The following is a 26,291-nucleotide window of genomic DNA, read 5'->3' as shown; positions in this document are numbered from 1 at the left end:
TCCATTCTCATTTGAACTTTGACCCTGGCCTCCTGCCTCTCAGGATATGAAATGACCCTCTCAGTGGGTGAATGTTTTGGAACTGTTTTAGATGAGTCTGTTTGTAGGCTGGAGCAGATGAGCTCAGAACGCCATTTTGTTAAGAGATCTGAGGGCAACTATGGATTGCAGAGAGAGAGAGAGAGAGAGAGAGAGAGAGAGAGAGAGAGAGAGAGAGAGAGAGAGAGAGAGAGAGAGAGGGGAAGTGTCCTCGAGCAAGACACTGAACCCCTAACCACGATGAGCAGTGACCTTGCATGCCAGGCTTTGCCATCAGTGCATGAATGTGTGTGTGAATGGGTAAATGTTGGCATGCCCATTCATCGTTTGATGACAAGTCATGTGTCTTTAGACAACAAGGATGTCTCGAAGTGGAATCTCTGTACAAAACGTTGGTATGAGATGGAATAGATATAGTGTGTGGTGGTTAATTGCTATCTTGTCATATAGCACTGGTCTCATGTATTTAATAAACAGATGTGCCAATCATGGAGTGTGATGAAAGGACTCATTAGTGAAGAGCACAGAGCGCCTTTTCAAGTAAAGAATCGAGAGGTGCAGAGTGCCAGTGTGTCTCCAGGATGTCTCTATTTTTGCAGCTGAGGTGTTGCTGCACTTGATATAATAAATGTAACATGTATGCAACGCCAAAGTTGTTGTGCCTGCATGAACAAACTTTGTAATTAGACGAGGTATAGTAATGCTGTTTGCGTCAGTGCCTTTACAACCATAAAAACATTATTTTTACTTTGTTTGATTTTTCTAAATGATCTGTGTGTGATGTCTCCAGCGCCTCTCCGTCCCAACACTTGGGTGCTTGCTGTGCATGTGTTTACTCATGAACAGAGTTTGGCAGATGCACAACAGATTGGTGTCAAATTGAGAGAGAGCCAGCGTATGAGAGGCTCTCGGGAAGAACTTTAATCTCCTCTAGTTGATGCCTTGCTCTTTAGTGAGTCACAGGTCCATGACCTATGCTTGTGTTGTTGGAACAAACCACCTGATTGTGTTTACCTAGTGTTCTGTTCAAACTGCAGAAGTATGCAGCATGGGAAAACACGTTTGTCCGCTGTTGATACACGAGACTAGTAGTGTTTGATATATTATGAATCTGATTTGTGTTTGCTGAAGGGGCTCACTGTATTTCAGGCATGTCCAGATGTATTTAAATCAGGAAGAACAGTACGAGATAACCATCAGTTTGTCGTGCGTCCATTCTTTTTTATTTACTGTAATTTTTGGCATCTGAGCTGAAATCTCAAGCAACCAGCACGCCCATAGAGTTGACTTTGGAAAGCACTAAGCATTCCTGCTCGACACCATATTAGCCCCTACTTCCCCCACCTCAGGGTGCTGGGAAGCCTGCCAGGTAGAGGTTGCCATGACTCCTAACACCCCCCCCGTCCCCCGTCCCCCGTCCCATACACACACACACACACACACACACACACACACACACACACCCTCCCAAGCCAGAAGGTGCCAGAATTTGGGAGGGAGCAGGCTGGGCTCACGTTTTGATTTAGACAAAAGATGTCTTCACAATGTCAGCAGAATACTTACTGGGAATGCTGTGGCTTTCTGGTAGGAAGTCATGTGATCTCTCTTGCCAAGGTTTTGTAATGGTGCCAGGCGAGAGCGAGAGAGAAAGAGAGTAAGACACACAGAGGGGGAAAAGGGGGAAACTGTGAATAATGATGCCAGCAAATCGTTTTTTATCCAGTTCTTTCTTTTCTTGTTCTTGTTTGTTTCGGAGAAAATGGTGTACAGCGTACCGCTGAGCTGAACTTGTACTGTCAGTGAGCTCAGTTTAGCAGTGCCTCTTGGTCTTTCCTCTCATAACCAAAAAGCTAAACTAAACTAAATCAAAAAAAGCAACAGTCGCTGCTCACTGCTCACAGTATAGATAGAGACAGATAGGGATAATACATTAAATTGGAGAGTATAAATCTGGGTAAGTGGCATTTTCACTCTCTTCTCACTTCAGACAATCCATTTGTCGCACTGCGGCCGTAGGAATATTCTGTTGTTTGTGGCTCTCTGGCACTGGCACAGTTAATGGTAGCTGACCGTGGCATGCTTGATTACACTGGCATCCCTCTCAGGCTCTGCTCGCTGCGGTCTTGGCTAAGTTAAGCTAACCTCTCACCACAGCCACATTGCTGCTGTCCAGGAGGAGGTCTGCTATGGCAATCCTGCGTCTAGTTTGGGATAGCAGTTCTCAACACAGTTATAATTGTTATTATCATGGACTTAATTTTTATATCTGGGAACTGCTGAGGCATGCGATGCTACCAAACCGAGGCACAGCAACTTAATTGTCGTAATTTGTGTTGAAATGTCCCCCCCCCCTATGTGGATCTGGTGTTGTGGCATGTTTTGTAACGTAATACTCCTTTTCCTTCCTCACCTTCACAATACTCATTGGTTTCTAATGCAGTTTACTGATAGTTTCTAGTATTTCACAAAGCACTGTCCCTGTTCCTCCATCCGTTACGTACTGTTGTGTGTGTGTGTGTAAAAAAAAAACATTTTCTTGTTTTCACAGAGGCAAACTCAAACCATAGCAGCGAAACCCCCGAGCAAGTCACTTCCATGAAGGGTAAGTTATCACAATCCTTTCACCATCTGTTTGATGAACTTTAATTTTTTGGGTGAATCTCAACAAATGCTGCAGTTTCTCTAAATGCCAGATGAACTGAACTCAGAGACCTTTTGCTCCAGACTTTCTACTCACTGTCACTGTACACAAGGCAAGACGTTGTGACGTCAAGTCTTGTTGCTTCATTGGCTCTTTCTAAATGACATCGTCTGATATACGTGTTCACTTTTATAGTTCTTTGTCACATTATCAGAGACTACAGTGCACAGACTTCATACTTTATTCAATTATTTTGATACTTTGGCCATAACCATTTGGCACAAACCCGTAGATCCGATCTTGTGGCAAATCTGACAGCACAAGCTCGCCTCTGTGGGTCTTTGTCATTGTGGTGTGAACGTCGTCTTTGAACCCTTTTTTATTCTTTGCTTAGATAACGTAGCGTAGGTGATATGAATGGGTGTAATATACACTGTATATTAATCCCAGTACATAGGAAAAAATAATGTTGTTCTGGCATTCAAACAATGCACAACATCTCTGTGAGTTGAGCAACATTAAGTTAAACCTGACATATGATGGTGGTGATGCTTTGTGTTAGATACGCAGGATAAAGAGTCATTTGGCTATTGGATGATATACTTTGTATAATAAATAGAGAAAAGGAATCCTAGTTGAAAATGTGTGCATCCGGGTTGAGGTAGTAGGTTGTATGGTTTAGAATCACACCCTGGGAGTTAACTGTACAACCTTCTAGCTTTCCTTGGAGTACACGTATGACATCAGTCTGTACAGAAAATAGCTTTGTTTATAATACAGTATGGGATTTTCAATAGCATTGCATTTTATAATGCCTCTATGTAGTGTTAATGGTCTTTGTATTAATGTGATCTTTGCCCACCTGAGGATCTCATTTCATAGCTGACCTTTAGCCATGCTCAGCCTGCCTGCTGCGGCTCAAAGCCTTCAATTAGCGTTAACTTGACGTATGCTGTATTTTTAGACATAATGCATTGTGGTTAGTTGGAGTAGCCGCACTGCATCGATTGCATTATGGTAACTGCAAAACACACAGAAACAAACAATTGCGCAGTGTACTTTTCCTCCGTCCATCTCTCTTCTTTCTCTCTCTCTCTCTCTCTCTTTATATATATATGTATTTATATATTTATATTCATAATAAATCCGACTCGTTCTGTTGAATATGTTTTTCCTGGTGACTGCCATGCCCTGTGGTTTTACAGCATTGCGCATTACATTTTAATATTTTCCAACAGCTGACTCAGGTTTGATTATTTCTCAAGTATTTAGTGGTTTAATTATCATACCTAAGATACGTAAAGCTGCCTCAGCAGACCTCAGCAATGTTCAAGGTTTCCCAGCCGGGGGAAAGCTGAATGTTTATATGTGGTCTCCGGGTCTTGTGATATATTGTCCGTAGTTCCATACAATAAGCATTTGTGATACGAGGTCTAGTTTCAGGTTTAGGCTTGACTCTGTTACACTGAAGTGTCTGTTTACTGTAGACTTGTCTACTGGGCTGAATGCATCTGACTTCATCTATGTCTGTCTCTAAGCCATAGCTTGTAAAATGAGTCCAAAGCCCCACACAGAGAGAAATGGTCCCGCAGATCAGCTCAAGATTTACCACAGTGTGTTCCTCTTTAGGGCAGCTTGATTTGAAAGGCAACCCGAGTAGGTCACATTGTTGTATATAGTTCTTTATCATTGTGACAGTGTTTTTGTTTTTTTTGATGGATGACATTGCTTTTGCTGTGTTTAGAGCCAGGACTGAGTGAACAGTGAAAACTTTGTCATTTATCTTATAAGCTCTTTGATTTTAGTTGGTTGAGATTGCCTATATATGAATAGTGTTTATTACTTAGAGTGTCCACTGAACTTATGAGGCCAGATGTCTTATTAAGCAAAATATATATAAAATGTAAAGGAAACAATAATCTCTAAAGACTATATTTGTTCTTCCCTTTGGCTAAAGGACATAGACTTATAATAATAACCAACTGCGGCCAATAGTGAGAAATGTAAGCCACACTCCCAAAGCCGTAGAGCAAAGCAGTAACTCAACACACAGACCAATGAATTTTAAAATCATCTTGGACCTGTGGACAACGCTGGAAAAGCCTGGATGTGTTTCCTATGAGTGCAGAAATGGAATGGAATTAATTGGAAACAATCATTTTCAGAAGAGTAAAGTAATTCAATCTGGAGTGATACTAACACCTTTGTTAAAACTGCTCAGCCTCAAACACAGTCATTGTCATCAGACAAGTTTCTGTGAGGGAATATGATGCCGGTAAATCCCTGGAAACCCAAGAACTCCTTTTATCTCCTAATATCAGGAAGCTCACGCCTCCTAATTCGACCCAACATCACCAGAGTTCTCATCACACAGAGGGAATATCATGCTAGTCAGCTTCCAATAAAAACACTAGGCAAGACCAAATGCTTTATTTAATCAGAAATATATCGTTTATTTTACAGTTTTGCTAAAACAAAATATTTCCTCTTCCTTAGCTCTCACAAATTTAACAGAGCATGGAGAGTTTATTTTAAGAACCGTGATTTGTTCCATCTTTCCTCACCTCTGAACCCCAGTGGTTTCTCCAGATGTGTCGAGAAAGCGTTGCTGCCTCAGCACTCCCCTGTCCAGCTGCCCCAGCAGCACAGCTACAAGTTATTGGTTCCAGCTGGGCCTTCATTTATGGGATGGTTGAACAAATAAATGATGGGATTAGATAGGGGTGGTTCAAGTTTGGTCTCCACTGCTATAACAAACCCTTTGAGAGGTCAGTTGGCCAGGAGTCTCAAGGTTCTTCAGCTGACTTTAAGAATGAATAAAATAGATATTATCTTTATTGATTTTGGTTTGCTAGAGTCCAAAGTATGTACAGCAGAAAGTGCTCGCAATGTCATGAAGCTTGATCATGACTGTAACCTTTACACCACATTTCCTTCAATGAGAAACAACACAAGCAGTCAAACATATACCTGAACTGAACTGTGCGCATTCTGGACAAGCAAGTCATCATCTTTCTCATTTCATGACATTCTTGTTTTAAAAAACATTCTTAAAAACACAAAGTATGTGCAGCTTAAGTGAAATAGACACGGAGAAGATTCAGAGCTCCTTATAGCTCCAGCTAAAGTTAACTCCTTTGTTAGTAAAGCTGAAACACACAGTGATGCAGTGTTTGTGATCACATTGCAGATTACATTTTACTTTTTTGTATAGACATCTGGAGAACCGTATTGAAACAGGTATTGACCCAGCAGTCAAGGGTAATATACTTTCTGATACTTTCTCTTCCCCAAGTGTTCAAGAGCCATCCAGATCTATCACAGGGAGTGACACTCAAAATACTTGTCGAATCAACCAATTGCCACTCTTTAACTGCTGTGCGTGCAGTGATTGGCTTTTTGTTCTTGACGTCACTAACAGGCGGAAACCTTAGTAACAAATCGTCTGAGACCAGAACACTGTCATTCTGGCCAAACTGCTACTTTAGCCCCTAACTCATAAAATCTCACTTCCCTATTAAAGTGAGCAGCCTCAAGCCCTATGTCTACCCGTGGAAATATATTCCCTTAATGTGTTTGGGTTAATGGCAAATGAATAATCATAACACACCGATGGCAGACGGGGGGTGTCATTGATCTGTCTGGAGTCAGCCCCTCTCCGCCTGCTGCATCAGCCACTCTCCCCCTATTGATACGCTCTTGCCCCTTGACCCCTGGGACAGATCAATGCCATTGATTTGAGAAGGGCAGGGACAAGGGCAGGATCTGCTGACTGGCCCGACAGCTAGTGTGACAAGACATGATCGTCATTAATGTCCCGCTGGCTGGCTGGCTGGCAAGGCGCTGTGCATCACAAATTTCCTGGCTCCTGCTCCCCTCCCCCTCCACCTGCCTCCTCCTCCTCCTCCTCCTCCTCCTCCTCCTCCTCCGTTCTCCACCTTCACCCCTCCTACTTCTGCTGCTCCATGTTCCCATTCTGTGCTGCTTGCACTGACTGAGATAAGTCCATTGTTTGGATACCTGTCTGATGCTTGCCTGTCATCTGTGGCACAGATATGCATCTCAAGGCTGCGTGGAGATATTTTGAGCTTATTGCAGATAAACGAACGGTGTCATTGCAAGTGTCTGCTGCGTAAAGTCTCTTGGCTCATTGTGCGGGTTACTTACCAATTTCAATGGAGCCAAACCTATTTTGGGTGCTTTGAAAAGCTCTGTCTTGGTACAAATCAAAGCGAGTAAATTAGAATGTGCAACTCTGTCAAAACAACTTGATACAGTATTCTCTGATCGATGGCAAATCCCCCCTCCTAATAAGATACCTACGTGCCCCGATTCCTGATGCTGTTGCCTTGGAACGTTACAGAAACTGGATTGTGTATCTATCTATCTCTAGCTATTGTACGCCATTTGCTTTTGTGGACCAACTTCATCTCACCAATGGGTTATATTTCCAGTCTAGACACTGTGTGTGAGTGTGTGTGTGTGTGTGTGTGTGTGTGTGTGTGGGGGGTGATGGGTGGGATGCAGCGACAGCTCCAGACTCTGCAGTGACACGGCTGTAATGGAGCTGATTGATCACCTATATGGCCGCCTGCTGGCCCCGCTGGCTTTAGCATACAGCAAACTCCCCCCCCCCCCCGTCTCTGCGTCACCAGCGCCATCACAGAGCCAATCTGCGAAGACCCACCATCCCCCATAGACTTCAACCTGGCCCCGGTTTTGACATTGGCTGCAGGATTTACTTCTACACCTCCTCTGCTCGCCCTGCTTCTGCACGTTTCTGTAGTATAGAAATGTACAGACGCATTCACCATCTTTGATGAAGAGACACTTTCCAATTTAGTCTTCTCTGTGTTGCAGCAGAGTTAAAAAGCTGCCGTTTCCATTTGGATTAAAGGGCATAATCAATCAATGATAACATTTGCAGATCTCTCTCCCTGCCCCCTCTGTGTCACACAGGGTCATAACCCTAATCTATCCAGGGTGTTGAGGGTGATTAAACTCTGAGATTAGAACAAGCTGTCAAGGGTAGATCTCATTCAGACAGAAGGAGAATAAGAAAAATGTCTTCTTTTTTTCTTGTTTTATTTCCTACAGCCTTGCCCCAAAGTTTAGATATATAAAGAATTGTACACTACAAGAAAAAAGGTTTATCGCATTTGCACATTCTAGAAAACCACAATTAAATTAAATTCATCCCTGGAATGTAAATGAACTTGAAATGAAACATATTTCATGTTCCCTTTGTCAAGTGTGATCCTGCAAGATGGTATGCATATGCATATGACATGTACTGCCTGGCAGAGAGACTCGTGTGTTTAGAGCTAGACACTTTATACATATGTACGTCTGCACATTTAAACAAATGCAATTATTCACAAGCCGAAACTATATTAACCGTCCCATATGACTCTGTGACGTGTCTTGCTGCTTTCAAGCCTCAACATTGTGAAGTGACTGTGACTGTGTTCATGCTTGCAGTGACCATATCACTGTCTGCCTGACAGTTTGTGTGTGTGTGTGTGTGTGTGTGTGTGTGTGTGTGTGTGTGTGTGTGTGTGTGTGTGTGTGTGTGTGTGTGTGTGTGTGTGTGTGTGTGTGTGTGTGTGTGTGTGTGTGTGTGTGCGTGTGTCTCGCTTTTCTTTTTCCCGCGTTGGGTATCTCTGTCTTTTGTGGGGGGACATGTTTGTGCTGTCAGTACTGTTTGTGTGTTTTCTGTCTCAGATGACTGTTTGAAATTTGGATCACAGGCTTTATCTGTTGATTAGTGTTTGTGTATGTGTTTGCATGTGAGAGTGCAAGCTGAATTCATGCTACAGTCCATATTACAAGACGATGGGATCGCTAGTGCATCCTCCTCCATGGCCAACCAGTTCGCTGCAGTGTGTCTATGTGTATATGTGTGTGTTTGTGCACGGCTGGAAAAGAGAAGAAATTGATCAGCACAGGGAGGAACGTGTTCACCAGCAAAGGCTGGATGGAGGGTGTGTGTGTGTGTGTGTGTGAGAGAGAGAGAGAGAGAGAGAGAGAGAGAGAGAGAGAGAGAGAGAGAGAGAGAGAGAGAGAGAGAGAGAGAGAGAGAGAGAGAGAGAGAGAGAGAGAGAAAGAGAGAGAGAGAGGGCTGTCGCTGCAGACTCCTGCTGCAGTATCTCACTTTGGGCAAGCAGCTGCAGACAGGGTGTAACAGACAAGCGAGACAAGCAGACAGGTACAGACCTGGTGTAATGGGAGGAATGGGTGGGGGTTGGGGGTGTGGAGAAATTGGTAGAGGGCAGTAGATGCTGGAGAGGCAGGGCTTGGGGGGTGGAAGGGTCAAATGTGGGAGGGGGGTGGGTGAGAGTGAAAGGTAGCGGGTTGCGATGGCGGCTGCAGCTGGAGGAAGCTAATGTTTTTGACTTCTTTTTTTCGTCATTGATGGCAGCCCATCTTATTGGACCTGTGGCGATAAAGGAAAGAGGGACAGGTGGAATAATAAAAGTAGATGACAGTGTCACGACATGGCTGATGTCCTAGTGTCTGGAGCAGGGAGGAGAAGGAGGAGGAAGAGTGGTGGTGGTGGTGTTGGGAGGGAGGGAGGCAATGGTGGGTGGGGGGCGGTGCGGGGTAAGATGCTGAGATGGAGCTGACAATGCAAGTGCTGTGCCGGGGGGGAGGAGGCGGGAGAAGAGGCGTCCCACCTCACTGACCTGCGTCTGGCTGCAGCTTCCCGCGGACACCTCTGCTTCACCCCCCCCCCCCCCCCATCTCTTTCTTTCACTCCCTTTTCCCCCTTCTTCTACCGCTGTCCTTTTTTCCCTCTGTTCTTGTTCATCTCCAGCTCCAAGGCGAATAACAAAAGGCGTAGTCGGTGGCAGACAGAACAGTGAGTGTGCGAGGCAACACGTCGGGTGGTGCGGAGCATTCATTTCCGGAAGCCTCCACTTTGCCTGGCGTTCCCCAGAGAGAAGGAGACAGTCAGAGACATCTATCCAATGTTTTTTTTTTCTGAGGGGGAGGAGTTGTGAGGTGGGTGGCAGGATTGGGGGACAGAGTTGAGGGGGTGGGGTGGGGGCAGTCAGTAGTGTGTTTGGGTACATGACAGGCAAAAATTACATGGGAACATTTTCAATATTAGTTTGTATTCACTGCAATTTGGCATTTTATGGTAATTAATGTTTGAATTCTTTGGTTCCAACTGTGCCCGAAGCTTTTCTTTTTTCAGTTTGATAGAGGCTGTTCTGTGTCTGACTGAGGCTTGTTGCCTTTGACACTGACAACTTATTTTGTGCAAAGCTAACCGCCATCGCGGCAGAGTTTGGCGGGTATGTTGTAGGGTCTGGCGTCGAGGGTGTTGCTGTCAGTGTGGAGCTCTACCTGTGTCCTCGTCGATGATATCTGAGCCAACACTATCGGTGCTTGTCCCTGTGGTGTAAAGCCCGAGGCTGAGCCTAGGTGGATCTTTGCGTCTACCAGTCAATGCAAACAGACGGATGGTCCAGCAGACGAGTCCGGGTCCAGGCATCCTGGAGGAGACAAATATAGAGTGAAGATCAGCCGATGCTCTTTAGGACAAAGAGGCGAGTCTGGCTGCTTGGCTGGGCTTCTTTTTTCTTTTCCAGCACAAAGGCTAGTTAGCACAGAGCAGGCAGCGCAGGCTTGTCTGTTTGTCTGAGCCTCTGCTTCTGCTTCTGTCTGGGTGCTGCGATGAAGATAATTTAGTTCCGGCTGCCTTAAACGAATTAGCGGCTTTGTCTGCCTTTTTCATCTCTGTTCTCTTTTGGTGCCACTGTAGTTGTCTTGTGGTATTTAGTGTGTGTAAGCATTTGTATGAGGATGTTTCTCCCTTTGTATGTTTTTGTGTACACCATCAAGCTCAGCCTTATGAACATAATAAGTTACCTGCAGTGGAGGAAAGGATGAACATGGAAACCTTTTTCTCTGTCCAGGACACAGCCAATTAGATTTTTTGATCGCAACCCATATCTCATAAAATACAGACACTCTGTGGCTGTGGGTGCCTTTGGGCAGAAATGTGATACGTTTAAGAGGCATTGGTTGAGGAAAGGACAGTGTGTGTGCATGTGTGTGTGTGTGTGTGTGTGTGTGTGTGTGTGAGGGAGAGAGAGAGGCAAAGGTGTCAGTGCCACTCAGTGCTCTGCAGCTGACTGCGGCTCCTCAGTATACTCTGTCGTACTTCACCTGCTCCCTGAGACCCTAACTTGTGAGCTCTCTTGACAAAAAATCACGGGTTAGGCTCTTGGGACGCGGGCGGAGGGCACAATCGACTTTCTACCGAACGTTCCAAGGAATGAAGCATCAACTGATTTACTGTTAAAAATGTATATATGGTAGGGACGACGTAGGGGAAGAGAGAGGAGAAACATGAAAAGGAAGTAGTTGAGTGAAATAAAGAGCAAATATTTGTAGGATTTTTGTTTGTCACATCATTTATAAAGTGTTAAGTAATCTGTAGCACTGATGGGATTGTATATGTAGGAATGTGCATGTTTGGTATAGCCAATTGTAAAAATTAAGCAAGATCGGCATTAATGATCGCAGCAGTGTCATCGCTATAAAACTGAAACACTTGTCTACACTGCACAGTGCTGTCGACTGACATTGTAATCTCTCTTTGTGTCAACATATTTGTTTGAATACCATTCGAGCAACACATGATCTGATTAGAAATGGCAGAACACCAACCACTCCTAACTACCACACCCAGGCTCGTGCTGATTAACCTCTGTCACCAGCTCAGCAAAGTATCGCAGAGACCCAGCCAATATATTTGATCCTCCATTACCAAGGCTCTCCACTCCAGCTTCATTGAGAAACTATTGTCACGTCAGTCGCTGCTGGTTCCAAATTTTAAAGCTACAGACTGTAATACACACATTTTACAGTTTTACACATATACATAATTTCATTATGTTCAACATTTCTCAGCAAACTGAAAATATTTGACAGTAATAATATATCAATATCAATATCAGAATGTAACATCTGATCATCTGATATTTCCCAGAAAAAGTTTAAAGAGTTTTTAAAAAAAAGGAAATTTCAAAGTGTTTTCCTACTAATTTACAAATATACAGAACCAAGAATGTTGTCAATTATAGAGCAGATTACATGTTTTCTAAACAAATTAATTTAAATAGAAACTGAAACTGTTAAAAAAAAATGTGCACACATCATGTTTATGTTTTAAAGAATGTATTTAAATTGACAGTAAATGGCAGGAGACAGAAAATGTGTGTTAAAATCACACACGAAAATCAGAGAACAGAAATCTAACATTTAATTTTACATTTATGTATATAAATAAAGGAACATACTTTAAAAGTATTTATTCAGGTCCACAAGAATTTTCTTGCTTTCTTAATTCAATAATTTCTGTTGAAATGTTCCATTGTCGTGAGATGTCGCAACCAAATTGATTAATATTTAAACTGCGGGCCTAGGACAGACATTGTAATTCAGCAAGACAGGTTGGTAAAAAGACCAGATTTAACATTGAATATGAAATGAAAACTTTGGGCTGGTCTCGTATGAACACGACTATAGAATTGCAATTAAAATAAATTAGGCCTGCTAGGAAAACTGTTCTTTTCCTTTATGCTCTGCAAAGGTGTGATTTCATTCACCATTACAGCTTGACCAGACTTTCAGTTTTTCCCAAGGCAGCATGCTTTTCTGAAAACCTAATTTCTGTTAAATTACCCATATTAAAGATGTAGTTCAAAACAATTGATTTTCTCTCTAATACTCTCCTCTCCATCTCTCTCCCGGTCTCCAATCTCCAGTCTCCCTCTCTCCCTAATTATGTTTTTTTTTTCTTCCCATCTCCCCATTTGGTTTCATAGTGAACAATGCTGATGCCAACTAATCAGTCTTTGCCTATGCCACAGAGCCCCCAGCAACAGCTGAAGGAGTGCCGTGCCCCATGAATACCAAACAGCCCGGCACAGAGCGACAAGTGCTGAGCAGTCAGACGCAGCACAGCTAGAGCGGAGCTGGTGCCCACAAAACAGCCAGACAGTTTTATTAGGGTCTGTCTGACACGCAGCAAAGTCTGGCAACACCCGAGCCCACTGATGAAATCCTCACTGCCTCCCGAACAGTAACAAAGCAGCATGCTCAGAGCAATCCGCCAAGGATCCAATAAATATCACCCCGTAAAAATCAGCTGCCGGCTAGTTTGTAAGTCAGCTGAATGGGGAATATAAACTTTGTTCAAAGTCAAACTAGTTCTCAACGAGCAACTTCTAAATTGATCCCTTTTGTGTCATCTTCACATTGCACTGCCTCTGACACAACAGGGAACAAACAGCAGGGAAGTCTCCGCAAGCATTTTCTGTAAAAGCTGCAATTTTATTGACTTGTTGGTTATGAATTAATCTATGAAATGTGAATATATTTGACATAAAAATGGCTTTGCTTGATTCTGGAAATGCTCATTTTATGAAATATTCAAATTTTGCTATAATAAGATGCAGTCATAGAAATTCTGGAAGTTGTTGTCAAGGTCAAGTTACTTAACAGCAGAGTGCAATCGCAGCTTTTAATGTCCTTCAATAAAAGCAGTTATGTACTGTGTTTACTCAGAGCCGATCAAATTATTTTACTGAAATGAAAATGTATAAATAGGTACAATTGAGACAGAAACAAATTACTGCAAATTGAGCAATAAAATTAAAAGATAAAATCTATTTAAAAACTGAGTTCATGAAACTGATCAACAAGCAGAAATTGACCTTGACTAGTGACGAGTGCAGTGCCTCGTCAAAACGTTTTTAATAATATGAATATGGGGAGATACATTTGTATCATTACTAGTTCTAAATAAACAGCATTCACTGTGGTTTCCATGCGCAGCTGGTTACTGCAGGAAAGATTGATTCAGACCTTGAATATGTGTAGATAAACCTAAGGCTCCAGCTGATGGACCCGAGTGTGTGTGAGAGATTACACTCCATTGTTCAGAGGTGGTCATGTAACACACTGCGCTGAAACATCGCTCCCAGATAAAAGTCACAAGGACAGATTAACATTTATCCCTCACATTTGGATTTGGGTTCGAGCTGACAAGGAAATCGCTTGGATTTAGTGAATTAGCTAGTTTTATTTTTGATTGTCAGGTTGTGTTGTCTGGTGAAGCGGCTTAGTGTTCAGTGGATCTTATCGCAGCGGGGGGGGGGGGTTGCGTCAGGTATGCCTGATAGCGGAGCAGCGTGAAATGTAGGGGGGCAGGGGTGTGAGGCGTCTGAGTTTCCAGACACTGCGGCAGGAGGCCAGACAGTCACCTGAACACGCACACACACGCACACACACGCACACACACACACACACACACACACACACACACACACACACACACACACACACACACACACACACACACATACATCCACATTCAGCTGACCCACCCCCCCCCCTCCAAAAGTGTGTATTAAAGCCAATTACATTTTCTTTTTAATTCTATCGGGAGTGTAAATCGTGCCACTCATAATGTAATAATCCCTGTGCATCAAAAGCACGAAAGTTTCTCTTTTATTCTCTGGGCGACAGGGATGAGCGATAAACTCCATTAACATTTTCAGATTACAGTAAGTGCTGTGGGAGGTGGGGCTGTCTGTTGAAGGGACAGTCGAGCCGCGCTGGGACTTGAGGATTTTCACAGCGGGCCTGTGGGCACAGAGCAGGAGTCTGGAAACTGGGGCTGATGATTGAAAACCAAACAACAAAGCTCAAAGGGAGCTGACTGACGGGCTGGCAGGCCAGAGGTCTCAGCACAGCCGACTGGAATGCTCTCACACCTGGTTTGTGAGTGTGTGTGTGTGTGTGTGTGTGTGTGTGTGTGTGTGTGTGTGTGTGTGTGTGTGTGTGTTTGTACTGCCTAAAAGGCCGCAGTATTTAAGGGTGTATCCCCCATCCGTGCTCCGCGGGTCCGGTCTTATCTCCCCTTCTCTCTCTGATCTGTGATTCACTTCGGAGGCGTTGCCAGGGAAACCTGGTATCTGGCTAGCAGCTTGATGGAGTGATTGAACTGTAACTGGCTGGGATAATTATGCTCTGTCTTGCAGGTTGGCCATCCAGTGGCTGGGACTTGAATGTGACCTATAGCTGGTCTAGCATTGTCGCCACAGGCAAAAGCTTTTAACCCCTTGGCCACCTGACAGTTGAACTGCAGTAACTTTGGCAGATGTTCCCGTTCAGATGTTCTATGACTCTTCCTTTTGCACTAGAGCTGCAGTCAGTTACTGTGTAAACATTTGTTGACTTTTGGTTAGATGTAAAACCTCTCACTGTAGCAGACACACATGTTCAGCTGTTTGCTTTGTGTCCCTCAAAAAGGTCATGGCCACAAATTCCTGGTGGGTCCTTAAGTGCATCCGCTCAGCCCCGGCAGATGGACACTTGGATAATCACAGTGTGTTTTATAGGCATCACCACTAAAGAGTTGATGTTTCATAGATACATGCTGCTACATTTTGCTCTCAGTCTTTCTGAGGGTTTTCAGGAAACATGGTCATTTTCTATTATCCCACACTTAAGTAAATAAAATAAATTGCTATCATCATCCCTTCTTGTTTAGAAACCCTGATAATTGTTTGTCTCTCTCCGCACTAAGACAAATCACAACTTTTGCAACAAAAAGTTCAAAACCTTACTTTCTAGTCTTTTTCTGTGTGATCCATTTTGTGAGCAGACGAGTGGAGGGCAGCGTCTGGGTGTATGACTGCCTTGTTTTGCTTGTGCACTTGCAGTATTAAAGTGAGTCAGTAAAAGTGTCACAGTGCCGTAACAGACGGTCTGCGTGAGCTAATTAGCCTGGAGTCATTTGGAAGCTGTTCAGCTCTGCCCAGGTGCCCACTGTGCACAGAAAGAGAGCAGACGACCTTTTACTCAGCTCTGTCCCACTGCAGTCACTTAAAACAGTGATGGATGTTTCCCTTAACACCCTACCAGCCCTCGTTCCCCTATTCTCTCCACCCTCCCTCTCTTCCATCTCACCATACCCCCCCCCCCCCCACCCCCCTCTGCTCCAACTCCACTCTCCCCTTATTTGTCCCATCTCCTCTCATTCTTGTTTTTCTACCATCCCTTTACAGGAAAAGGAAAGGTGGGGGGATTGAAGTGAAGTGGAGGGGGGGGCGTTTCCTGCCAGCAAAGAGCAGACTTAAGATTACCCCCCCCCCCCAGCTCCTCATTATATGCAGTGGCTGGTGCTCAGGTGACATGGCCGCTGGATCCGTTCCCAACTGCAGGAACATCAGCAGCGTGGAAGAGAGCGAGATAGCAGGTAAGGACAATGAAAACAGGCGGAAGAAAAGAGGGAGAGAGACAGGGAGGGGGGGAGGCAAGGCAATGGTTTCTTTTAAGGATTTAACACCCGAACAGACACACTCTTATACACTTCACACTGCTGTAATACACACACATCTCCAAGTTCAAGCCCAGCCTCCCTCTCAAAGCCAGTAGAAGTGTGTGAACAAGTGATCATGCATTTTTGTTCGTTAATAGCATATTTTCGTTTTCAAAAGATATTTATTCATAAATACTGCATATGTTTCTTGTATGTAATATCTTAACAGTATATTAATTGTAGATGGTACAATATATGCTTTTCATATTGTAAATAATGTGATTAAAATAAATGACTCTGTTGAAAATGTTCTGTGTCTGGTTATTTAGATTTATAATGTTTTATTCCACGGAAGCAAACAATGAAGGAATCCTGCAGTTTCCCCTCCAAACACTTTCATTGTTTTCACTTGTGAGGTTTTCATTCTCCTTGATTTGTAGGATATTGGCTTTATTACCAGAGGCAACAAAGAGAGGTGTACTTGACAAATACTCATACACTCTGCAAGTGTGTGTGTGTGTATGTGTGTGTGTGTGTGTGTGTGTGTGTGTGTGTGTGTGTGTCTGTGTGTGTGTGTGTGTGTGTCAGAGGAAAAGCGCATACGAGGAAAGAGTAAGAAAGGGAGGAAAGAGAGTCCGTGTGCACTTTTGTTCTATTTGTGTGTGTGTGTGTGTGTGTGTGTGTGTGTGTGTGTGTGTGTGTGTGTGTGTGTGTGTGTGTGAGAGAGAGAGAGTGTTTGTGAGCATTGGGGGAGCAGTGCGGCCAGGCTGCAGATATCATCCATCTCCCTGTCACCGGCCCAGAGGCTGCTGGGAAAGTGGCAGACAGCTCCCCGGCTCTGACAACAGAGGCAGCATCCTAATTTTCCGACACAGAATGTTAAAAAAAAACCTGGGCTGCTCCTCCCTCACCACCCAGTACAGATAACCATTAACCCTACGATCCGGGAACAAACCATGGAGCTCAGCCGGGCCACCGCTGGCTGGAAGTCATATCAGCTCCCATCATTCTCCAGCCGTGACTGTGAGCAGCGACACTTGACATGAACTTCACTTTAAACATTATAATAAAGACTTTCTCGTTAAAGCTGCACATAACAAGGAACGCTAGAACATTTGTACATTTTTCAAGGCAATTTAATTAAGAGGTCATTTTACTGACTGATACTTGATAACATTGCAGGGATTTCATTTGTAAAGTGCATTTTCAAAATAAAAGTCCTCCTGGCTATAGCTGTTCTAACGGGATTACATGCTTTCTGGTAAGCCATGACTAATTGTGTTACAAAGCTGTTGTCTGACATTCTATAGCTTTTATTGTGTGTGCCAGCATTTCCCATCTCTCCAAGTGTTTTGTGTTTCTCATCTCTGTTCCTAGGCATCAAATAAACATTGGCATGAGGATTAAATTAGTTACTCACGAATGTTTCATGTGTGTAACTGTTAGCAAGTCTTTTCCTGCTTAAGGAAATTAAAAATCCTTCAAATCTTTTCTCACATAGAGATGAAGTCACACGTTAGTCTCACAGTTTTTCTGAGCACACCTCTGAAAATATATTACAGTGGAGAAATCATGTAAATAAATGAACATGGGTATATTGTGAGTTTCCCAGCAGAGGGGAAAGTGAGAATAATTCAAAACATTTTCAATGATTCATAGATATAATTGTGAATACACTGTGGGTACAGTTATGATGAGTAAAGTTAATTTCACTCAAACATGCAGCTGTTTTAAAGCTGCCTGCCAATGTTTTGTAAATGTGTATTAACAATTAATAAAGTCTTTTTAACATAATAAGATTTGTTCATGTATGTAATCATATATAAATAAATATGATTACAGCAATGTTAAACTGTGTTTGTACACCAGTTATGGATGCAGACAACAATGTACATATATCTTCCTAAGAATATATTTGTGTATTATAAACAACTAATTAATTGTTATAATACTGCTTATAAATGCTAAGCAGCTAAAGTGTTTGAATTTTACTCAAATAAATTCTACTAATTTGCAGCCACAGGTGAAACACAATACATGTGGATTTCTGTGAGGTCCTCTTCAGTAATCATGCTGCATTTGTGTTCTTTAGGTAAGAGAGCCGACGGGCCTCTGACTGCAGTTCAAACTGCCATTCAGCTTGAGTCTTGAGTCTTGAGTCTTGAGTCTTGAGGAATGAGGTTCACTTTGATTTATCTTCCTGAATCCTGGTGTCACTAATAAGTAAAGTACAAAATGATACATTTACTGTTAAATAAATCAAGAGAACTGTATGACCTCATTCATTTTTTGCTTAAATAAAAAAAAGCACAAGAGCATAAAACTTGCTGGGTTTGTCATTTGCGGTGTACACTTCTATGTTTGGCTCGCTGTAAAACATGAACTCCATAACTAAGCACACATGTGAAAACACTTATGAGGAGAAACCAAAATCTACAGTCAACTACAATTACTGTGTCTGTAAATCTTCAAAGTGCTTCCAATATGAGCGCTGATTTTTACCAACTTCACATGAACACAGCATGAGCCATGCTTTTAAGCATTATCACACACAGTAATAATTGTGCAAGACGTGCTGTCCTCATGTTAACATGTCAAAGAAACACATAATCAAAACCAAGTGACATTGTTGTTCTTTTATTTGATTGTATTTGTTGTACCATGTTTGTGTTGTTTTCTTCTAATGGGCTTTAAGTCTCACAATAAAGATACACTGAACTAAATTGTGTTCTTGTACCAAACAGCACCTGATAAATGAGCTGCAGTCACTAACCAAATGCCAACTGTTTACAGCATCTCAGGATGAAATAACCGGCTTCCCCTTAATTAACAGTTTCCACATAATACTCCCCCCTCCCTCAGAACTGCTTAGGTGCAGCATTGTACATGAGTGCTTTGGATGGAGCTTCCCAGCTGTTTTGAAATCCCTGTGACTGTGAGTAAATCACAACTTGCAAACGCTACGCTGAGCTCAAAGAGACATCTGAAGACTGGGAATCCAACCCTTGCTGGGCACAAAGACGACTTTGATTTCTGATGAGTAAAATAAACACCGTGCTTGTACATGTTACTAGAATCTGCTGAGTCTGTTTCTGTACATTGCCTTTGGGAACCCACACTGAGAAAAAAAAAACACAAGCTTCTCTAATAGAGTATGGCTGAAAGAATGGGTTTAAGTCATCAACAGATGCACATTTGCTTTTCAATTTTCACATGCAAAAGAAAAATGTATGTAAAAATTCAAAATTGTAGTTTAAAAAAAATGTGTTTCAAACTGATTGTGGAATGAATTAATGAATGATGTATTTTTGAAATGTCCCATACCACATAGGATTACATGGCACACGATAACACAACATATAATTAAAGATCTCCAGCTCTTGGCCTTCATGTTCCAAAGAAAATTAGTAATTTCTGTATATCACATACTTTCCATGTTTCCTAAATCAAAGAAAAGCTTTAGAAACACAATATAAAAACCGATAATGCTTAGCTATGCTAGCAGTGTGGCTTTATGTTGGTCAGTTGCTCCATCACTGTGAAGGAATAACTGTTGGATAGATGCCATGAACTTTGACACAGATGTTCATGATCCTCAGAGGACATAGGCCTATGTGCTTTTGGGTGAAACTATTGGTTGGCTTGTCATGAAATTTTGTACATTGTACTCTCAAGAATAAGTCTTGCATCCCTTAACTTTTCATTTTGTTCCATCATCAGGTCAACATTTGAAGTTGCCTATTACTTTGGTTCTGGTAAAAGCAATGACATTCCCATCAGCCTCAGCTGTACATTGTGTTTTGTGATAATTAGCTAATGTTAGCATGCTAACACGCTGAGATAGTAAACATGGTAAACATTATATGAAAAAACATCAGCATGTTAGCATGCTAATGATAGCATTTAGCCCAAAGCACCACTGTGTCTACACATGGCTGTAGACTCTCAGCGCGTCTTCTCATTGATCAAGTGTAATAACTTTCAGTCTTTTCATTATTTTAGCATCTTCCAACAAAAATCTTCTTTTTTAGTTCTACTGAAAAATGTCATGCTTAGGTCATGATATGAAGGACAAAAGAAAATGTAATTCATTTAACCACTTAACTCATCTTGTTCATCAATGCATCAATGCCAACATAATGCTCTGGTTCCAGATAGTAAGATATTAACATCTCCGTTGGACACAGAGATGCTAGTATCTTATGATGTTCTGTAGTAAATTCAGTTTTGTTTAAACTGGTCTGAGCTTTTTCCAAATCTCAGTAGCCTTTTTTTTCTTTTATATGATAACAAATAATAAAATCTGAAAAAATGTTATATTGTGTAATTAATGTATCTTATCTTATTACTTTTTTTTTTTATGTAAACACCCTACTTTTCAAAATTCTATAAATCCCCACAGCCAAGCAGCATAGTCCAACGCAGGGCAGACACAGACATGGAGGAGGCAATTCATTGAATTTAGTTTCATCTATTATAAATCCCTACTAGCTGCTTATTATCCCCATTATGTTTGTTTTCTGTTCATACGTAGAGCTGCCACTTCTTATAACATTCACCTGTGACAGAAAACATAAATGAAAACTGAAAATGCATTGATCACATGTAATCCTACATGTACATCCTGGCTGGATACACTACAACACATACAGTTCATCCTCTACATTAAACACACACACACACACACATGTATGTATATTTTCAATTTATTGATTCATCTTTATTTCACAGTCTCACACAACGATGATGGCGGCCACGGCTCGCCACACAGCCAGGCGAGCGTGCATCTGGTAGTGTGCTTCCATGCACAATGAGCAGCACATTGCAGGAGTAGAAAACTTGAATATACAGATGTCTCCGTCAACTCACAGGCTCACTGGTGCCTGCACACAAGACAGCAAACATACAGCATTGCTGCTGCTGCTGCTCAGGCAACAGCCTGTCAGACAGACATCCATCAGTGCTGAGACGGAGAACCACTGCGGCTCCGACTCCATGATGTAAATGACAGGAGAGGACATACTTGTGTCAGAACTAGCTGCGGGAACAGAGAAGACAAAGCTGCCGTGTGTTAAGGAGACTTTGTATCATCTGTGAGAAGCTAGTCCAAGCCTTAACACAGAGATGGAAACATTTCAGGCTGGAAGAGAGACTGACAGCTCTTCATACTAGAGGCTTACATATTAACTAAACACATGTAGTTTCTCTCTTTTAAAGAAGACTACGTTCACTGTCCTCTCCAGATGTTCCTCGGCTTCATACAATGAGAAACCACAGCAACGATGAGTCAGTGATGTTATTTCTCTGTGGTCTAACATCCTCAGGTCTCATATTCATGTTCATTGTCAGTTGATTGGATGAAAGACCTGCAGTGCTGCCGTATCGCCGCAGAGAGCTCTGGCGCCATCTGGAGGTAGATGTGGGGACATTACAGTTAAACGTCACATTTATATCACCAATGTCACCATCCACCCTCCGTCATTGTTTCTAGATACATTATTGCAGTCATTCCACAGAACTTACTGTTTAATTCAATTAAAAAATATATATTTAAAGGAGTAGTTCTCCATTTTGGGAAATATGAAAGATTGATACAGTTTCACATCTGTCCTTAAAATACGCTACCAAGTTCAAGTTTCAAATTTCAAGTTGTATTAGTCATATGCAAGTTAACACAGGGTCAACAGTACAATGAAATGTGTGCGAGAGAGACAGTATGTCAGCTCAGCAAAATCATCAAAATCAAATTATATATATATATATATATATATATATATATATATATATATATATATATATGAAATATTTTTAAATAAGTACTATATACAATTGAATTAAACAATAATTACAAAAAAAACGTATGTACATATATGAAGAGAAAATATATAAGAAGTAAAATATATTTAAATATATTTATTTAGTGCAGACAGCAAGTGAGTGAGTGTGTCTGTGGTTGAGAAGCCTGATGGCTTGGTGGTAGAAACTGTCCCTGAGTCTGGTGGTGCAGCCAGGCTCCTGTATCGTCTGCCTGACGGTAACAGGGAGAACAGTCTGCTGGGTGGCTGTGGTCCTTGATGATGCTTTGTGCCTTCCGGAGGCACCGCTGTTGGAAAATGTCCTGAATGGAGACTGTTGCCAATGATGTGCTGTGAAAACTGATGTGCCTCCACCACTCTCTGAAGCAATTTGCGGCTTTGAGCAGAACAGCAACTCAAAAGCTCACTAATGTAGATGTTTTATCTAATTTGTAAAAATGTTTTGTGGGCTGTTACATGCCAGACTATTTCATCACCAGGTAACTGCCTGGAGACAAGTTTCCATCTTTTGTGCTAAGCTCAGCTAACCAGCTGTATCCTTTTATTATGCATATAGATATGAGAGTGGTAATAATACCCTCATCAAACTCTCGGCAAGACAGTGAATAATTGTATTTCCCATCATTTTAAACAATTTCTTTAACATTTTTAAATGTTTAAGAAAGATAAATTAATCTTATCTGTTGTACAAAGGTAGACAAAAGAGAATTCTTATTTTAAATGTATTTTGCACAAATGATAAAAAATCAGTTTCTCCAGTTAAAAGAATATTTATTTTCTTCAGTTTACCCTGTGAACAGTTTTCAAAGGGACTTTTTCTCTGGAGGAAAGTAGTTTGTTCAAAATTGTTCATAGTGAAGAACCTGCTGTCGATCCACAGCAGACATGCTGACATTACTGATGGCTATTTTCTATTCAAGTGATCCAATAAGCCATGGCAGTGAGCCAGTGGCCCAGCATTACAGCACCCTGAAACTAAATAATTCAGTCATCATTCATTTTTATTAGTTACACCTGGGCTTTCCCACTGCAACAAAACAAAATGTCTTCAGTGAAAAGCATATGTCATCCAGAGAGAGGAACAGGGACACTGTGGAGAAAGATGGTGCTCCTGCTTCTTCTCACATACCTACTCCCACACAGCTGTTCAGGGTGGGCAGAGTAGTACCGACAGTTATGTGACCTCACCAAATTCGATATACTAATATAATAATAATAATAATAATAATAATAATAATAATGAAACTTAAATAAAACGTTAGTGATGATAATTTTGCAAAATTGCGACAGCCGAACAGATGCAACAAAACTAGCAGAATAAGGGAGATGTCAATCAAACACATGCACACAGCCCTGAGAACAAGTCAGATCTTTAGTTAAGAAACATGCCTCCTGTGACTGATATATGATTATATATGACATTAATAATACTGGTCCATCAAGCAGTATTCGACTGTTGCAACTAGTGATGGAGATATTTTATTTACAGTTAGCTCGTTTGTGGGATGATTAATGAGGTAGCACTAAAGAAAGAACCAAAGTGCTTTTTCATTTATTTTACTTTGGACTGAATTCAGGAATTCAATGATTCTTTGTTGTCATTTTGAAACATAGGTTTGCACAATGAAATGCAGCTGTGGATAAGTCCATCATGCTACACTCAACAACATGACAGAACACAACAAACTCAGTAATAATTTATTCCCGATAATCTGGCCCGCATTTCAAACATGGGAAACATTGTCCATCAGCAATGAAATATTGGACAGTTTTACCTCTTTGGGCCTCAACAATTATTTATTAGAAACATCTGAGAAGTTTAAACGTATTGTATTTCATAAGCCCAGCGTACATGTAAAATCTGAAAAAGTAATCCGAAAGGTAACCAAGAGTTGTAGTACAATTGTACAATAATTGTGGGCATTGAAGCATACAGTAGAGAACATGAATATACACAAATAAAACACCTCAGAATAAATGACAGACATCCTTAAAACCTGATCAATAAACTCAAACTGTCTTGAAATAAGAGAAAATATGTTTTTCTATGTGTTACGACCCAGCTCGAAAAGGTAATCAACATAAAACCAGATGTTTCTTGGTAAAATAAAGTTATTTATTAACAGTAACTTAGATGGATTTATACAAACAATAATAACTTAGTAAACAAAAGAGCAGTTGCAATGAGAGACCGTTTACACAACAGGATGTCTTTGTCAAGAAGACTTGCTTTGTCGGCACTCACCGCATTGGAGAAACACTTCCTTAGTGTCGAATGGCGCTCTCGGGTCACAGGGAGAGTCGGGCCATCAGGAGGCCAGTCTGGGCTGACTCCAGCTCAGAGACAGCTTCAGGAAGAGATGCAGCCACAATCTCCCCCTCTTTCTCTGTCGCAACTTCTTCTGAAAAAGTTGGCATAAGCACAATATAAAATAAAGATATCATCATTTTATCAACATCATTTTTATGCGGCTGTGCACGTGTGATTACACAAGTAGGAAACACTCTGAATGTGGCTGTATTACCTAATTTCCCTCTGCAGACTGAGAGGCATCCAACACTTCCAGCACAGGAGTCACTGTTCCACCAGCAATATCCTCACCCTTTACAAATACAATACCCTTAATTGGCAACGCGGGACAAGCATCGACGGGGAAGAAACTGTAGGTGTACCGGCCACAATGCCACATAAAACAGAACCAAAGGCAGACTGTGCCGAAAACGACAACACAGAAGCGACCATCACCGACTGAGACGGACCGCTAATCAGCACAACTGGCGGTTAACGACACGAACCCATCAAATACAAATGGTTTGAAACAGGTATCAAAACTGTCACAATTGCTAAGATTAGTGTTTGTGCACACTTCCACTTTAGTTAATCCAATGCTCTTCGGTTGTAACCAACTCTGCGGCCGTCGTGGCTCTTTGCGTTTAAAGATCAGACCGTAAGCAATGTCCAGGTTAGTGACAGTGAAACACTCCTCCTCTTTTTTATCACTTTGTAACTTTGTAAATGTACCTGTTGTTCATTTAAATACACCACAATTCGATCAGGGAAACATTTCGTAAATTCCTACAACAAAAGTAACTCTCGTAGAGAATTGAAATCGTTTGCTTTACATTCTGTTTGCCAAACAAGGTTCCCTTTCCCCTGGTGAACTCAACATACGTCTGATTTGGGGCTCTGTTGTGATTTAGAATGTTTGCCTGTATGCCTCGGGGACAAATTCATAGGCACGCAGAATGGCAGCTTTAACAGAGTCATACTTCAAACTGTCCTCCAAGTGGAGTGCAGCGACAGCTTCTTGGGCTTTGCCTTGAATGTTACACTGTGTTAGAAGAGGCCAGACCTCAGGCGGCCAGTGCAGGGCTGAGGCGATGCGCTCAAATGGGCTATTTCACCTTCACGAATTGTTTGCACCCACACAATGTGTTTACTGATATCAAAAGCATTACGGTTTAGTTTGGTGCTGGAAGTGGAAGACGTACCCGCTGCATGGACGGATGCACTTGGTGAGCACCTGAGACTGGAGCTCCAGCTGACGCAGCCTTACATCTTTGTCAGATTCAATTTGATCTCAAGCTGGTACTGCAGCTGTGCTCGTCTGTTCTGTGCTTTTTCCTTTGGCTCCAACTCGAGACATATCAGGTGAATCAACAACACCCCATTGTACAGAATAAAAGTGCCATCACTTCACTGATAGAGTATTTACCTCAATAAGTAAAGCAAATAGCTGTTCAAAGATAGATCAAGCAATGAACCACTCCAAGGAAATTACATTGTCAAACATATACTTTTTGTATATATATACTGTATATATATATATATATATATATATATATATATATATATATATATATATATACAGTATATATATATATTGTCGACTCAAAGACTATTGGAGTTGTTAGCAGAGAAGAGTTCAGTCAGGAAGGCTTTTCTTTTGCATCCTCAGGCCTGTAGTTTATTTCTCACACATCCTGCCTTTCACTCCTCTCACGCACGCTCACTCATAATATCCTGCTGTCTTTGTCTGGGGCTGTCTATGGTGATATCAGCTGTTCTCATCAGCTGGTCACATCTATCTATTAGCTGGACTCCATGGGGGAGTTTATGTTGCTGTCGCTCAGGGCAGACGCCCCTCGATTACAAATCTCCCCCATAGAGGCTAAGCACCAAAGACTTTCTGTCAAGACCTTATTATCACACATGCTCTGTTATAACACTTATCTTTACTTCATTCACTTCTCTCTACTGATTTAAATATTGTCCAAAATGTTATCACTTCATCATTATATCCTATTCGACATATGTGTGAATTTGTCTTTACCATATCAAGCTTCCAAATAACAATAATAATAATATATAACAATACATACTAAAATGCCGTGCAATAATTATAAGATCGAATGTACAGAACAAGAGAGTAAAAGTTAGGTATACACT

At 41.7% G+C, this 26,291-nt stretch overlaps 1 long non-coding RNA gene across 1 annotated transcript in view; it reads left to right on the top strand.

Annotated features, from left to right (window-relative positions):
• Positions 1-20,309, top strand: part of LOC115018935 (uncharacterized) — a 46,401-nt gene extending 26,092 nt beyond the window's left edge. The window contains exons 2-3 of the long non-coding RNA XR_003833428.1: positions 2,588-2,641; positions 15,772-20,309. This is a non-coding gene — a long non-coding RNA (uncharacterized LOC115018935). The remainder of the gene's footprint in view (positions 1-2,587; positions 2,642-15,771) is intronic.
• The last annotated feature ends 5,982 nt before the right edge of the window (positions 20,310-26,291 follow it).

This window comes from Cottoperca gobio, chromosome 14 (assembly GCF_900634415.1).
Source record: "Cottoperca gobio chromosome 14, fCotGob3.1, whole genome shotgun sequence".
NCBI lineage: Eukaryota > Metazoa > Chordata > Actinopteri > Perciformes > Bovichtidae > Cottoperca > Cottoperca gobio.
Note: the sequence above shows the minus strand (reverse complement) of the source record. Positions and strands in the feature narration are given on the sequence as shown.